Here is a 13,831-nt window from a genome sequence, read left to right on the forward strand (position 1 = left end):
GAAGCTATTAAACAGCATTACTAGAGACAAACATTATTACCTTAACAGGTCCAGACAACTGTCATCTTCAGAACTGAAATGAATTGGCTCAAGGGATCTTTGACCCACTCCCACTTAATCTTGGAGGACTGAAAATATTTTAGAGGACTGGTGGAATGCTGCATTTTGGGTAAATAATTTTAAAAATGATTAGGGCAATGTAAGTAATTCTAAGCCATCCAGTCAGCCATTCTGGGCAAAGTAATGAAATATTAGTATAGAAGTCAGCTATAAAGAATGCCAGTGTATATAATAGAGGTCAACACAATTTACAGGAAAAAAGGCTTGTGAAAGGAGCTTGATTTTGTCTTTTCCATAAATTATTTGCCTGGTTGATAACAGCTTCTAAACAGATATAAGATAGTTGCCTTTTGCAGACTGCTTTATTGTTTGCACTACTTATAGCAGTAAGTAATAGCATTAAGGTAGGTGAATTAAGAAATGACAAATTGGCAAGTCCTAAGTGAAATACAGGCCTCAGTAAAGACTTGGAAAGAAACAGAATGAACCAGGTTTGGATACTGCAGCCAGCATCACTCTGCTGCTTCTTCTAAGGTGTGTGGTTTCTGTAAAACTGACTCCTGCTAAAAACATGGAATGTCTTGGTTTGTAGGGATGCCAGCTGAAGCTGCTTTTGTACCAATGCCTTCCCTGCTACTGGCTATTAAAAATATCATTGTATAACTGGGCTGCAGCTGGTCCCTTGGTGTTTAGGTAGTGCAGAGTGGTGCAGGACAGGAGCTCAGCCCTGGGGCCTCTCTCTGGGCTGTGGCAGAAGGGATGAGAGCTGGTCAGACAGAGAAGCAAGTTGATCTGAACTGCTCTGCTCTTGTCCCTGTGCAGAGCCCTCAGATATCCCTCCAACCCTCAGCTCAGGAAACCCCTTGCTGGCTGGATGTGGGTCACGTCCTCCTGTGCATTGCTCCTGGAAACTTCCCAGCCCTCTGTGCCACCGTCCATCGCCATGGACCCACTGGAGTGCAAGAGGCTCAGAACCTGGGATTCTGGTTTTCAGTCACCAAAGCAGTCTCACTGGGAGTATTTAGCACATCTGAGTGTTTCATCTGTGCCCTGAATGCTTTTCTTAGACAGCGTAAAATTAAAAACCTGAGAAGTAAACCTGAAGATGCTGACAGCCTTACACAGCACAATTTCACATCCTTGAGAACACACACTCCAAATTCCTCTTCTGAGGAGGCAGAAGGGCAGGAAAATCTTTGAACACCCTCATCTAGTAGGAACAGGTCCCTCAAAATCTCTTTACGTTAGCTGAGGTTCTGACCACATCCATTTATTCAGCTCTGTGTAATTATTGCTCTTGCCTTTTGGTGATTATTTTACTATCCATGAAGAATTATAAAGCCATTAACCTGGAAGAGAAAAAGACAAAAGTCTGGGCATGTGAGAAAGACTTTGAACACCAAATTCATTCACCATCTAGAAACAAAAGTGCGTGTTCAGAAAGTTAATTAACAAAAAGTCTGTCTCAAGGCAACTTCTGCTTACTACTAATGGATATCATGAAAATTCATAAACTTACTGTTCCCAATGGGAGGATTTGCTGACTGGAGACTGCTGTGTGGGACCACATCTCTCTATTCCTTTGCAATGGGAAGGTGGGGGGTGGCCAGAAAAGCCCCTCATCCATGTGAAAAGGTAAATTCCTGATGAGTTCAGCAAGGAAAGCTTTTACATGCTGTGTTCTTGTCTGTCAGAAACACACATCACCCTGTGCTTAGGGAAAGGTTTAAACTGCAGCCTTTGCTATTTGAAGAAAAACTGAAAGTTTTTGACCCAGAACTAGCACTGCCAACTGCAGCTCAGGCAGCACTTTCACTTTGCTCTAGATGTGATGTGAAGCAAGAAGGTCCAGACTACAAAAGCTTGGGGACCCATTCCCACTGATGGCAGCCATGTGCAGCAGAGCCTGTGTGTGATGAGACCCAGGAGCTCACAGGTGCTTTGCAAAGTGATGGCTTTCCTGTTAATGGCTGTATCCTGTCCCTCCCTGGCCACAGTCCAAGTGAATTCCTAGAGGAAAATGCAAAAACACCTACTTGCCCTGGGTGCAGCCTGGCTGCCAGGGCCTTCCTGATGTGTGTGTGGTTTCCCTCTTGTAAACAGCCTTTTGTGAATCTGCCCAGCCTCTCCTTAAACTCCAAATAATTTTTATCATTTGCAATATAATTGCACCAAAGGGATATAAGGCACATGGGGTCATGTTCTACCTTCTTTCACCAGGGCACAGCAGGGTCCCTGATATTGGCAGAGGCAGAGGAGATTTAGGACATCAGTATTGGAAGGGCTCAGTGCATTTGGAAGCTGTTCTAGATCAGCTTGCACAGTTTTTCTTCAGGCCCCTCTGCAATGACTGTGATTTCTTGGCACTGAGCTTTAGTGATTCACCTCAGTGGAGTCATGCCCAAGGCAGTGTGGCTCTGGGGGGCTTCCCACCACAATCCGTGTGCTCAGCAAGACCATCAGCTGGATACAAGGGATCTTGCAACTGCTAAACCTTCTAGGGTAGGGGGGAGACTTAAAAGAGATTAAGTAATTGCCTGCACTATTCAGAACCATAAACTTTACAAATCAATCTTGGCTCAATTGCTGGAGAAAAGCAGCTTCTGGATTTGAAGGGAGATGGCATAGCTAGAAGGCTGGTTTTGGGAGACAGGACTGGGTGTTGGGAGGGTAGGATGGATTTCCTAAAAGTGACAGATGCCAAAGAGCCAAAAAGCAACACAGAATTTTCTCCAGAGCCTATCTTCCTGCAGCAAGCATGGGGAAAATAGTATAGCCTGGGTGAATGAGTAAAAACCTGGTTAGAAAGATAGAAGAGAAGGCAGAGAGATACCATAAGGCACCAGGGGCAGCATCACTCGGGGTCTAGGGAGGAACCTGGCAGTCAGTGCTGCAGGTGGCATTGCCAGTCAAAACAGAGAGTGGAAGAACACACAGCATTCCTCAGCACCCAATCAAATGCTCATTCCAATCAGGAGCTAAGCCGCTGCTCTTTTCAGCAGGGCATGATGGAACAGGGAAGGGGGTGCAAGGCTTTGCATAATTTCAGCAACACCTCCCCTCACCACTGCTATGCAGGAGTTCTACTATCCAGAGTATTATTAAGAGGGTTTTTATTGACCAAATGACACATCATTTAGCCCCACCTGTGTCTATTCATGTTATCTGTTTGTTGCAGTGCTTGTACTGTCCATACCAACCCTCTGAAGCCACTGCCAGCATAACCTGAATGGTGCTGGTGTGCTCTCAAGGTGGGATTGCAGTAACTTACTCAGAGGACACAGGAGCAAGGCAGGGCAGGAAGTGAGTAATCAGCCCTGCAAGTCCATGGGCAGATGTCCACACAGACACAAGGCAAAATCCTTGGCAGTATTAACTTTTCTGGTTTAATTTTCAAGATCTGTGTTGCTTGAACTTTTTTTTCTTGTGTTTAGCTCTATGATCTGATTAAATCACAAGTCAGCAAAAGAAGTAAGCTGAAAATTTTGGGGTATGCCCAGCAATTCTCTTAAGGTGTTAGAATAGAATAAGATAGTTCCAGTTGGAAGGGATCTGCAATGATCATCCTGTCCAATGTCAATATTTACCTATAAAAAGCTGTGCCTGTTCTCCCCAAAGCCACCTGCCTTGTCTAGTAGATATGCCCAGTACCTCCCACAGAGGACCAGACTGAGCAGAATATCCCAGGTGAAGTCTCACCCACCTCTGTTCTATGGCCTTTGTCCTGCCTTCTATCTGCTGGAAATCCATCCCCACCCATTACATCCTGGGAGTGGACACACCACTGTCAAGGCCATGGCAGCTGGTGGATCTCAATCCTCCCGTTCTCAGGGGAGGCACTGATGTGTTCTCCTTCCCAGTCATTCCCAAGTCTTGAGTACCTGTTTGATGGCAGAAACTCTATTGCTACTCCATGAGCTCATGCTCACAGCAACTGAATTTCCTCCCTTTCTCCTACTTTTTCCATCTGTGCCCTACTGGGACACCCCATCTGCCCTGTACTGGCAATGATTTTCCAGTCTTCTTGTGGAATGTCTCCAACAGCTTCCCCCAAGGCTTTCCCTGCTACTGACATTGCCCTGACCAGTTTCTTACCTCACCACAACATTTCTACCACTTCCCATCTGAGGGCATAATTTCCCAAATGGCACTTTACCAATTGCTCTGAGAGACCAGGCAAGTAGTGCAGCAGATCTTATCTGGAAGATCAGCTCTCTTATCAAAGGAAGCTAACAGGTTAGGCTGGCATGGTGGACTTTGGGTAAGCTCTGTTGGATCTTATCTCATTTTCTGTTTGCTCCCATGTTGGATAAGTACTTATCCCTTCAAAGCTTCTTTCAAAGCCTTTCATCCCACTGAGGTGAGATTACTCCAACCTGTGTCTGTCCTGATCTCACCCTTCCTCTCTACTTCTTCCAAATTTGTGCACAGATGGAGTGTGTTACTCGTCCTAATACGTGAGCTTCTCCAGGTGACAGCATGTGTGCTGCCTTCCTTCCTGCAGAAAGTTTCACTGCAAGCTTTGAGCAAACAGCAACAACCAGAAACAACGCGGCCACCCCATAACAGGATGGTTCCAGCACTTAAAGGAGAGGAAAGATGAGGGATCAGGGAGTGTAGGGACACAACAAGGGCTAGCAGTTTTAAACCAAAGGAAAGGTAGATTTGGATTAGATATCAGGAAGAAATTCTTTACTGTGAGGGTGCTGAGGCCCTGGCACAGGTTGCTCAGAAAGGTTTTGAATGCCCCATCCCTGGGAGCGTCCAAATCCAGGCTCAGACAGGCTGAGCAGCTTGGTCTGGTGGAAGGTGTCCCTGCCCATGGCAAGGGGTTTGGAACTGGATGATTTTTAAGGTCCCTTCCAACCCAAACCAATCTATGATTCTGTGATTCCGAGGTGCAGTGAGGTGGGGAAGGAAAGCGTGGCCTCATTTCTCCTGTTCAGGCTTTGGAAGGTAACACACTGTCACTGGCCATGTGTCCACCCACCTGCAATAATTCTACAGCTCCCCATCAGCTTTTAGATGCACACTCAGGATAATTAGTTTATCCCCTCCTGAGGCAGTGAAATTAAACTTGTTTTTTCCATTTTACAGAACCAAAAATAAGGCACAGGGGGACTAGATCTGTGTCATATAATACCATAATAGCATAAATACACATAACAGCCACGTAATGACTATTTAACAATCTTTAGTCGCACTCTTCATTATTTATCCAGCCTTCAATCTACTGGAGATGCATCCCCTTACATGGTCCTAGGAGTGGACCATGGCAGCTGCTGGATCTCAGTCCTCCTGCTGTCATGGAGGCGCAGTTTTTACAGTGCAGTGAAAATCAAAGTGTGGTTTTGGTTGCTCAGTGCACAAAAATTGCTTACTGTTACCAAAAATATAAAGAAGGTTTTCACAGAAAAAGAAAAAAAAAACCCCATAGCCTCAAAGGTGGTTTCACTTACCTTTTTTAGCAAAATACATTTAAACTCAAAATACACCCCTTACAGAAACTACTGTAATCTATAAGTGCATACTACACATTTTAAATTATTTTAAGGTGCCTGCCCACAGCAGCTCTTCCATTTTTTATAAACCTGGCCACATCAATACATTTAACATTATGAAATGGCTGGCATTTGAGTTTCACTCGGGATTAGCAGATGAGAGCTGCCCAGTCACCTCACAGGCTCAGGCCATGGGGGTTTCTGTTCTGTCACCTCCTCCCGAAGCCAGCCTGGAGCGGGGCCAAGCGCCCGGTGCCGGTGTTTGCGTTCCGTCCCTCGTGCTGCCTTCTGCCGCGAACTCGGCGCTGCGTTTTCGCTGCTTGGCTCCGCCAGAGCGGTTTTTCGAGGCAAGGTGTAAGTGTTACCTTCCATCCACACTAGAGGATGCTCTTGGGTCAGCAGTGAGAGGCAAACCGCCTCTCTCCCTTCTCGATCCGCTCGGCTTCGAGGCTCACAAAGGCTTAGCCAAGGCTTAGGCGGTGTTTCAAGGCTTGAAAAGATAAGAAGAAAACGTTCACACGTACAAAAGTGGCAAAGCAGTGACAAAAACTACTTACCCTGCTTTTGCAACGCTATTACTGCTCAATATACATTTTGAACCAGCATGGAGGCAGGCAGGGACTTCGATAAGGCCAATAGTTGTTTGCTGGGGTTTTTTTCAGTCACCTATTTGTGATACATTATGTGGGACATAAGAGAAGGCTCCAGGGAGACCTTCCAGTACCTAAAGGAGAATACAGGGGAGTTGGAGAGGGGCTTTTCACATGGGCGAGTAGTGACTGGGAAGGGGGAATGGCTTTAGACTGAAAGAGAGCAGGTACAGGTTAGATATCAGGAAGAAAATTGTGGGAGTGGTGAGGTACTGGAACAGGTTGCTCAGAGAAGCTGGGATGTCCCATCCCTGGGAGTGTTCAAGGCCAGGCTGGATGGGGCTCTGAGCAGCCTGGCCTGGTGGAAGGTGTCCCTGGCCATGGAGGGGGTTTGGAACTGGAGGATCTTTAAGGGCCCTTCCAACCCAAACCATTCTGTGGTTCTGTGATTTTGACAGCAAATAAGGGGCAAATTAAAGGACACTTATAAATCCTTATGTCTCTTTATCATAGACAACAAGGAAGGAAACGAGGAAATTGGGGTTGTTATGCATTTCTCCAGCACTGTGCAGATGCACCCACCCCACCACAGCACCCATCTCCCAACAGGCAGGAGTTCCCAAAGGCTCCGTGAATATTCTGAATTTCAGCCCCACCCACTGGAACGAGGGAATTTCTGCAGACATTTGTGTTTGCACCAAACACTTGTTTATAATGGCAATAGTCTCTTGCTCTGCCATGGTTTTATTTTTCTGGTTTGATAGACTTCCTCTAAAACCCCCCTTTTCTGCAAACTGCCTCATTTTGAAGGATGAAACTCATTGTGGCACACGGGAACAAATCCAGTCTAACAAAACACCTGGATGCCAGTTGAGACTGTCCAGTGAAATCCAAACTAATAATAAAAATGGACTTTAAATGAAGGGCTTGATATTTCAGGGGAAGTTAGAAAACCCAGGGAGGGATTTTTTGGTTTTTAAAAATGGTCCTGGCATTCTCAAAACAAAAGTGAAAGAAAACCCAACCATTAAAAAGCACATTAATTTTAACACGATGTGATTACTGGAGGCTGTGTCCATCAAAACCGTACTAAAACTCCAGCTCAGGTGGCTCTTCAGGGGCCCAGCTCCTGTGGGGCTATAGCCAGGAGAAACCTTTCCCAGGAAGAAGGCTTCCTCCAGCCTTCAGCCTTGCCAGACCATCCAGCAGAGTTTATTTCATACACAAAACTTCCTGTGGTTTGCTCCTGTCTGAAGGGAAGGCACATTTTGACCTCTCCCACAGCACAAAGTCACCCACCAGCTGGAGTGATGAGGAAAGCCACTAATGCCTTTGCTGCCCACATATGAAATCATCAAGCCCCATGTATCATAGTGCTGGTATGGCCCAAGGAGGAAGGTAACAAACTGTACCACTGCTGAACAGCATAACCAGTAGTTGTGATTCTCACTTGGGACTGACTGCAGGTTGCAATTTGAGACCTTGCTGCAGTCCAGAGAGCATCTTAATCACTCAAAATGAAGCTAAAACTCCTGCTCTGAACTTCAGAGCCCTCATTCAAATTTGAACCTTTTTCCTTGGAAAATCTGCTTTCCATATAAATCCCCAGACACCCTTTCCTCCCCCCAAAGACATGTGAAATGTTTGGCCTAAGCAGCTCCATGTTGTAACAAATCCCAAAGGCTAATTGTGTGGAAAAACATTTCCTTTCATCAGATTTAAATTTTCTGCCTTTTAGCATCGACTGCACCCTTTTTCTTGCATCATGGGAAAGCAATGTTTAATGCACAGAGCTGGAAAGAGCCCAAGACGTGCGATGCGTGAAGGCCAGTGGGCTGCCAGCAGCTTTGAACAACTGTTGATCATCATCACCACCACCAAATTCCAAACAGATTACCCAAAAAGGCCAAGGCCAAATCCCTATTTCTAGGCTAGAAAAACAGATTCTTCCAACTGTTGTTATGGTGAGGAATTCAACTCATTTGCAGATGACAGGCAGAGTGGAGCTGTCAGTCACGGGCAGGGGGAGAACACCCAGGGCTTGGGAAGTTGTACCTTTCTCCTCTGTTTTGCCTGGGTAGTTGCTAACATTGCAAGCAGCTTTTCAGAAGAAAATGCCAAATCAATCCTCTATTATTTTGAAACAAAGCAGTAGTTATTCTGACTTGCCTCAGCAGCATCTCTGGGGAGGTAGATGCTCGTTTCAGAGTAAGTTTTATGAAGAGCTGCTGAGAGAGCTGAGGGTGTTTAGCCTGGATGAAAAGACACTCAGGGGAGACCTTATCACTCTCTACAACTTTCTGAAAGGACTCAGGTGAGAGTCAGCCTTTTCTTTCAGGCAGCCAGTGACAGGATGAGAAGAATTGGCCTGAGGCTGCACCAGAGGAGGTTCAGGTTGGACATCAGGAAGAAGCTTTTCACTGAAAGCGTGGTTAAGCATTGCAATGGGCTGCCCAGGGAGGTGGAGAAGTCACCATCCCTGAAATGCCTGGATGAGGCACTCAGTGCCATGGCTTAGCTGACAAGGTGGTGTTGGGTGAAAGGCTGGACTCGATGACCCCGGAGGTCTTTTCCAACCTTGATGATTCTATGACTCTGGGATGTCTTTGCGACATCAAGAGGTTTCCTCCTCCATCCCCAACTTCACTTTGTCCCCCCGAGCATCTGCAGGGCTCCTGGAAAGTTTCCTGCTTTTGCATGAGGGGTTCTGTATGTGGGCTCTGCAGAGCTCAGGCAGAGGCACTGAATTTGCCCCTGCTGGGAGAGTGACACAAGTTTGGCTGGACCAGGCTGAGGATGCCCTTGTACCTCCCTTGCAGCCCAGCCACTCCCAACAGGGATGAAATAACTAGCTGATAATCCTAATGAAATTGCAATTAAAAATTAGGCATTACCACCTAAATCTTTTGCTGTAACAATGTAGAGGGGAAGCTTGCAGCAGATTAGTTAGCAGCTCTCAGCTATCCCCTATTCACGTGCATAAACTCCACTTTTAAAAAACAGCTCTCCCTGTAACCTGCATGCTCAGATAAATCAGCACTGCTTTGCTCCCTTCTCTGAGAAGATGTGGTGTGCAGGGGACAAATGTTCATCAGAGGCAAGAAAGCTCTGGGGTAAATCTCCTTTTTATTGTCTGTAGATGTAAACAGAGGGCTGGAAAGAAGTCAACTCAGAAAATACCTGGCTCAGAAAACACATGAAAAAGTGCTGTTTGGGGATATTATCTAAAGGGCAGCAGCCTGCTTAAGGCTCAAATCTTCTTCCATTTAAGTCAATAAACATGAATTTCAGCTAAACTACTTAGCAGAGATTTCTTCATAGATCCTTCTTGCAAAATATTTGAGTGAAAGAAAGTATGATTATGATTTTTGTAGTTTTGTGGCCAACAAAATATAACCAGGTTATTAAAGTGGAAATAGTGTCACTTGTATCACCATGGGGACAATCTCAAAGTTCAGATTGAGGCAGAGATATGAATATGGAATTTTGGGGAAAAGTTAGAAAATACACATTTGGCTCTACAATATAGCCAAACATAGGAAGAAGTAAATTTGAAAAGTCAGAGGTCTAAGATCTTTGTTGTTGTTTCTGAGGGGTGTTTTGCTATTCATATTTGAAAATGGCTGAATTACAGTTTTGAATACAATCTCCTTAATAACTGGTCTGATTTCCTCAAACAAAATTCATCTAGGATAAAAAACCCCCACCCTTTACTTCATCCATCCTCACAGTCATCTCTGATTTAAAAAAGCTTCCACACTAATTTCAACATGAACATCTCTTCTGAGCACGTCCTACACACAGTTGGATGGGCTGGTTTGTGTGTTCATAACCTCAGCAGTTAAAATTTTGCTTAAAAACAATTTGTCTAAAGAACTCTGGAACAGCCACATTTGTTGCCTGCTGTACACAGGCCTCAGAGCAAGGTCTGTTTGCATTCACATGTGGTTAAAGACATTATTGACAAATTAAATGAAAAGGTACAAGTGGGAAAAGGCTTCAAAGACTTGATAATAATGCAAGGAGATTTTTTACATTGAAATAGAAATTTCAATATAAAATTGAAAAAGAGCTGCTCTACTCCAAAGAAGCAGAGAAGGAAGTGGAAGCGGCAGTAAAAGTGCAGACAAATGCTAAGGCAGCCTCTACATGCAGAGGAGGAGATAGGGGAAGAAACCAAGCTACAGGTTCTGTTTGTTGTCAGCTAAAACCAGCAGAAGACACACAGATAATTTTCTCATCCCAGTTTATTTCCCTTTCTTTATGCTTATGATGCACATACCAATTAACCCAATTTTAAACAAATCCTGAACTCTTGCATAAATTCAAGTTCTACAGATAGTTTGGAGGGAAAAAAGAAAGATAAGTGTATGAAACCGAAATATATTTACTATTGGTTTCTTTAGGAGGGTGGAGGTGATTTTGTTGTGTTTCTCTCTAACAAACAGCCAGATGGATATTATTTTTTTACCTCAAAGGGTAAAAGCTTGGCTTGACAAAGCTTGAGGCAGGGGTAGAGCCCACATTCTGACAACATTCATCTCTGACATACCTTCAAAATAATTTCCTTCTGCTTTTTTTGCTGTCTTCCCACTGCCTTTTCCCAACTGCCTTCTATAAAGGGATCTGTGCTCATGGCATCCCCCATATGGGGGTGGAGGGGCTCACCTGGGCTTGCTAAAAACCCACTGTTCCTTCTGTGCTGGACTGGGACAGTGGCTTTGATTTAATTCCGTTTGTTGCACAGTTTTGCATGCTCAAATTATGGAGAATTGCACAACAAGCTCAGTTTGATTTTTTTAAAGGGATTGAGAGGTAATATGGAAAACAACACGTCAAGAATCCTCCGTGACCCAGGTTTCCTCTCCCACATCCCACGCTGCAAATGTTTCATATCCTCGATTCGGTTTCTGGGTTGCTCTGGCACTTCTCCCAGCCCCAGCCACGAGGAGCTCAGCACAGGAACCAGACCCTGCTCCATCAACCCACCCTGCTAAGGCACTCCCAGCCCCACATGGAGACTGCTTTGGCTGGAAAGTGCTTTCCAGCTGGGTGTGCAGGACCAGGCACCAAGGGCACCCTGCTGCTGGCAATAGCAGAGCTCTCCTCCATCTCACAGGACACAAGATTTCACCCAAATATCTTTTGCTGTTCTCCACTCTAGGGAGAGAGGGATGCCTGTGGGAGATGGCAATACTGCAGAAGTGACTCCAGCAATACTGGCTCTACCACAGCCAAGAGACAAACCCTTTCTGCTCTTTACTACTCAAACTCTGGGTAATATTTACAGTACTGCCTTCAATGCATTAGTGAAGACGTTCCCTCACATCCACTGCTTGCCAAAAAGCAAGTAAATTTAACTCAGTGATTAAATTCAAAGCAGTTTGAATCATCTACATCCCTGGCTATGGGTGTCCAGACACCACATCCAGCCACACATGCAGTAATAAAGACTTAAAAATAGACCATCAATTCCTCCAGACCTGGACTAACACATCTGATCCCAGCTAAGTAAGAGACCCAGCAGGGACCACCTCAGCAAGGGGGTGCAGTACAGGTGGTTTTCCTAATGTACCTCCAAGGGCTGGTGGCTGGGTCCTCCTGCTCTCCTGGAGCCTGTGGCTGGGGAGGGGGCACTGGAGATGCTCTGGCAGTGCCAGTGCTCCTGCCTTGCCTGGGCTTAGGTGCTGACAAACAGACGATCAATTATTCATCAACTAAAAGGCAGACTTCTATTACAACAGATGTTTCTCTGAATGTTTGACACTGCCCATTAACTCACCCTTTAATTTTAATTGCTTAACTAATGGCTGTGTTCAAGGTTAAATGAGCTTAAATCTTTATTCTTCTCTTGTGCTGCTTAATATAAAGATACCGTTGGACTAACAGGGAAAAGGGAGGGAGAAGGAATCAAACCAAGTAACACCTTTGACCAGACACAAACAGGCAGCCAGTTTATCCTCCACATGCCTTCCTAGGGATAGACACAGCACTTGGACATGGTTTTCTCTGATGCAGAGAAGCGATGGAAGGATCCCTCAGGCTGAAGGTGTCTGTGGGTTTGTAAAGCCAGGCTGAACCCGAGTCAGGAAGGAGGTGTCTTGCGGTGAGCATCCTTCCTGAAGCCAACAGAGAGAGGAAGTACCTGCTCAGGGAGGTGAAAAGTGTTTGAACACGCAACAGTACCCTCCAAACCAAGAATTCAGCTTATGGGAGTAATTTAGGTTTGTAAGCCACAGAAGTGATGGCCTGGCATGGCCAGGCTCCTATGCTTTCTCCTCTAAATATTTATAGCCCATCTGAAGAGTGGAGTTTCCTGGTCATCAGGGCAGGAGCTCCAAGGAAAAGAAGAGATTCACCTCACTGCCTGGACAACAAGGAGGGATCATCTCTCAGAGGATACAACCTCAAAGAAGTGCTGGGCTGCAGGGCAGGGGACATGGTCCTTACCTCACTGCAGCCATAGTTTTGCTATTTGCCAAGCCAGTGTTTACCAGGCATTTTAGCTCTACAGCTTGGATCCCTGTAGGAATGAGGAACGTAGGCACTGCCAATGTCACAAACACAGCATGCCCTGCCCCCACCCCGCTCCCCACCTCAGGCACAAGGATGTCCCCCCAGCAGTACCTCCCTGCCAGAATCAGTCCCTTCAAGTCACACCAGAAGAAAACAGAAGGATGCATCCTGGAGAGGTCACATCACCAGGCAGGAGGCTTTTCCTCAGCTCAAGGAGGCTCAAAGATACCTTTGGCACCACATCTGTTGACCTAATTCAAGAATTTGTGGCACCATTTTTCTAGCAAGGCCCATGGATTTAGTTTGGATAGCTCAGATCTACCCCCAAAAAATAAATTTGGCAGGACCAGACCCAGCACTCCTCAGTCCAGTCAGTAGCAGCACCACAGCACCTCCATCCCAGGAGAGGGACTTGATATACCTGGTAGAGAAAAACACTATTTTCTGTATCTTACCACACTAAGGACATGAGGGAAGGAAAGAGGATGGTGGCAGACGAGTAAGCTTTTTTTTTCCCAACATAGAGGAGAAAAGGAAGCACATCTCTTTCCTTTCTGGCTTGCTTTCCTTCCTTTTGTCCCTCTCTTAAGAGGTGAAGGAGCAGAGATTAATGCATTCAATTTTCCAAGTTGTTCTTGCCCCTCAGGATATGTTGTCCATTTTGTGAACAATTTGGAGACTGAAAGGTGAGCCAACCCCATGCCATGGGTAGGGCCTCATCTCTGCTTTGCTGGTGTAAATGTGGCTCAATTCAGCCCTTACAGACAAACCAGGCTCCAACACTGTGTTTCTACCGTGATTTTGTAAAATTCTTTTGGTATCACCTCTCAGATTCAGGAAACCAAGTCCCCTCTTTTTGTCTGGGAGACATTGAAGGTCATTTGGGATGGGGCTCTGATCAATCTTACCTAGCTGAAGATCAGATAAAAGGGCACATAGCAATAGGAAAAACAGGAAGTGTGGTTTTAAGCTGACAAAGGACAGGTTTGATTAGATATTGGGAAGAAATTCTTTACTGTGAGGGCAGTGAGGCACGGGCACAGGCTGCCCAGAGAAGTTGAGGCTGCCCCATCCCTGGAAGTGTTCAAGGTCAGGTTAGATGGGGTTCTGAATAACCTGCTCTGGCAGAAGGTGTCCCTGCCCATGGCAGTGGGGTTGGAGCTA

Source organism: Anomalospiza imberbis, chromosome 6 (genome assembly GCF_031753505.1).
Source record: "Anomalospiza imberbis isolate Cuckoo-Finch-1a 21T00152 chromosome 6, ASM3175350v1, whole genome shotgun sequence".
Lineage (NCBI taxonomy): Eukaryota > Metazoa > Chordata > Aves > Passeriformes > Viduidae > Anomalospiza > Anomalospiza imberbis.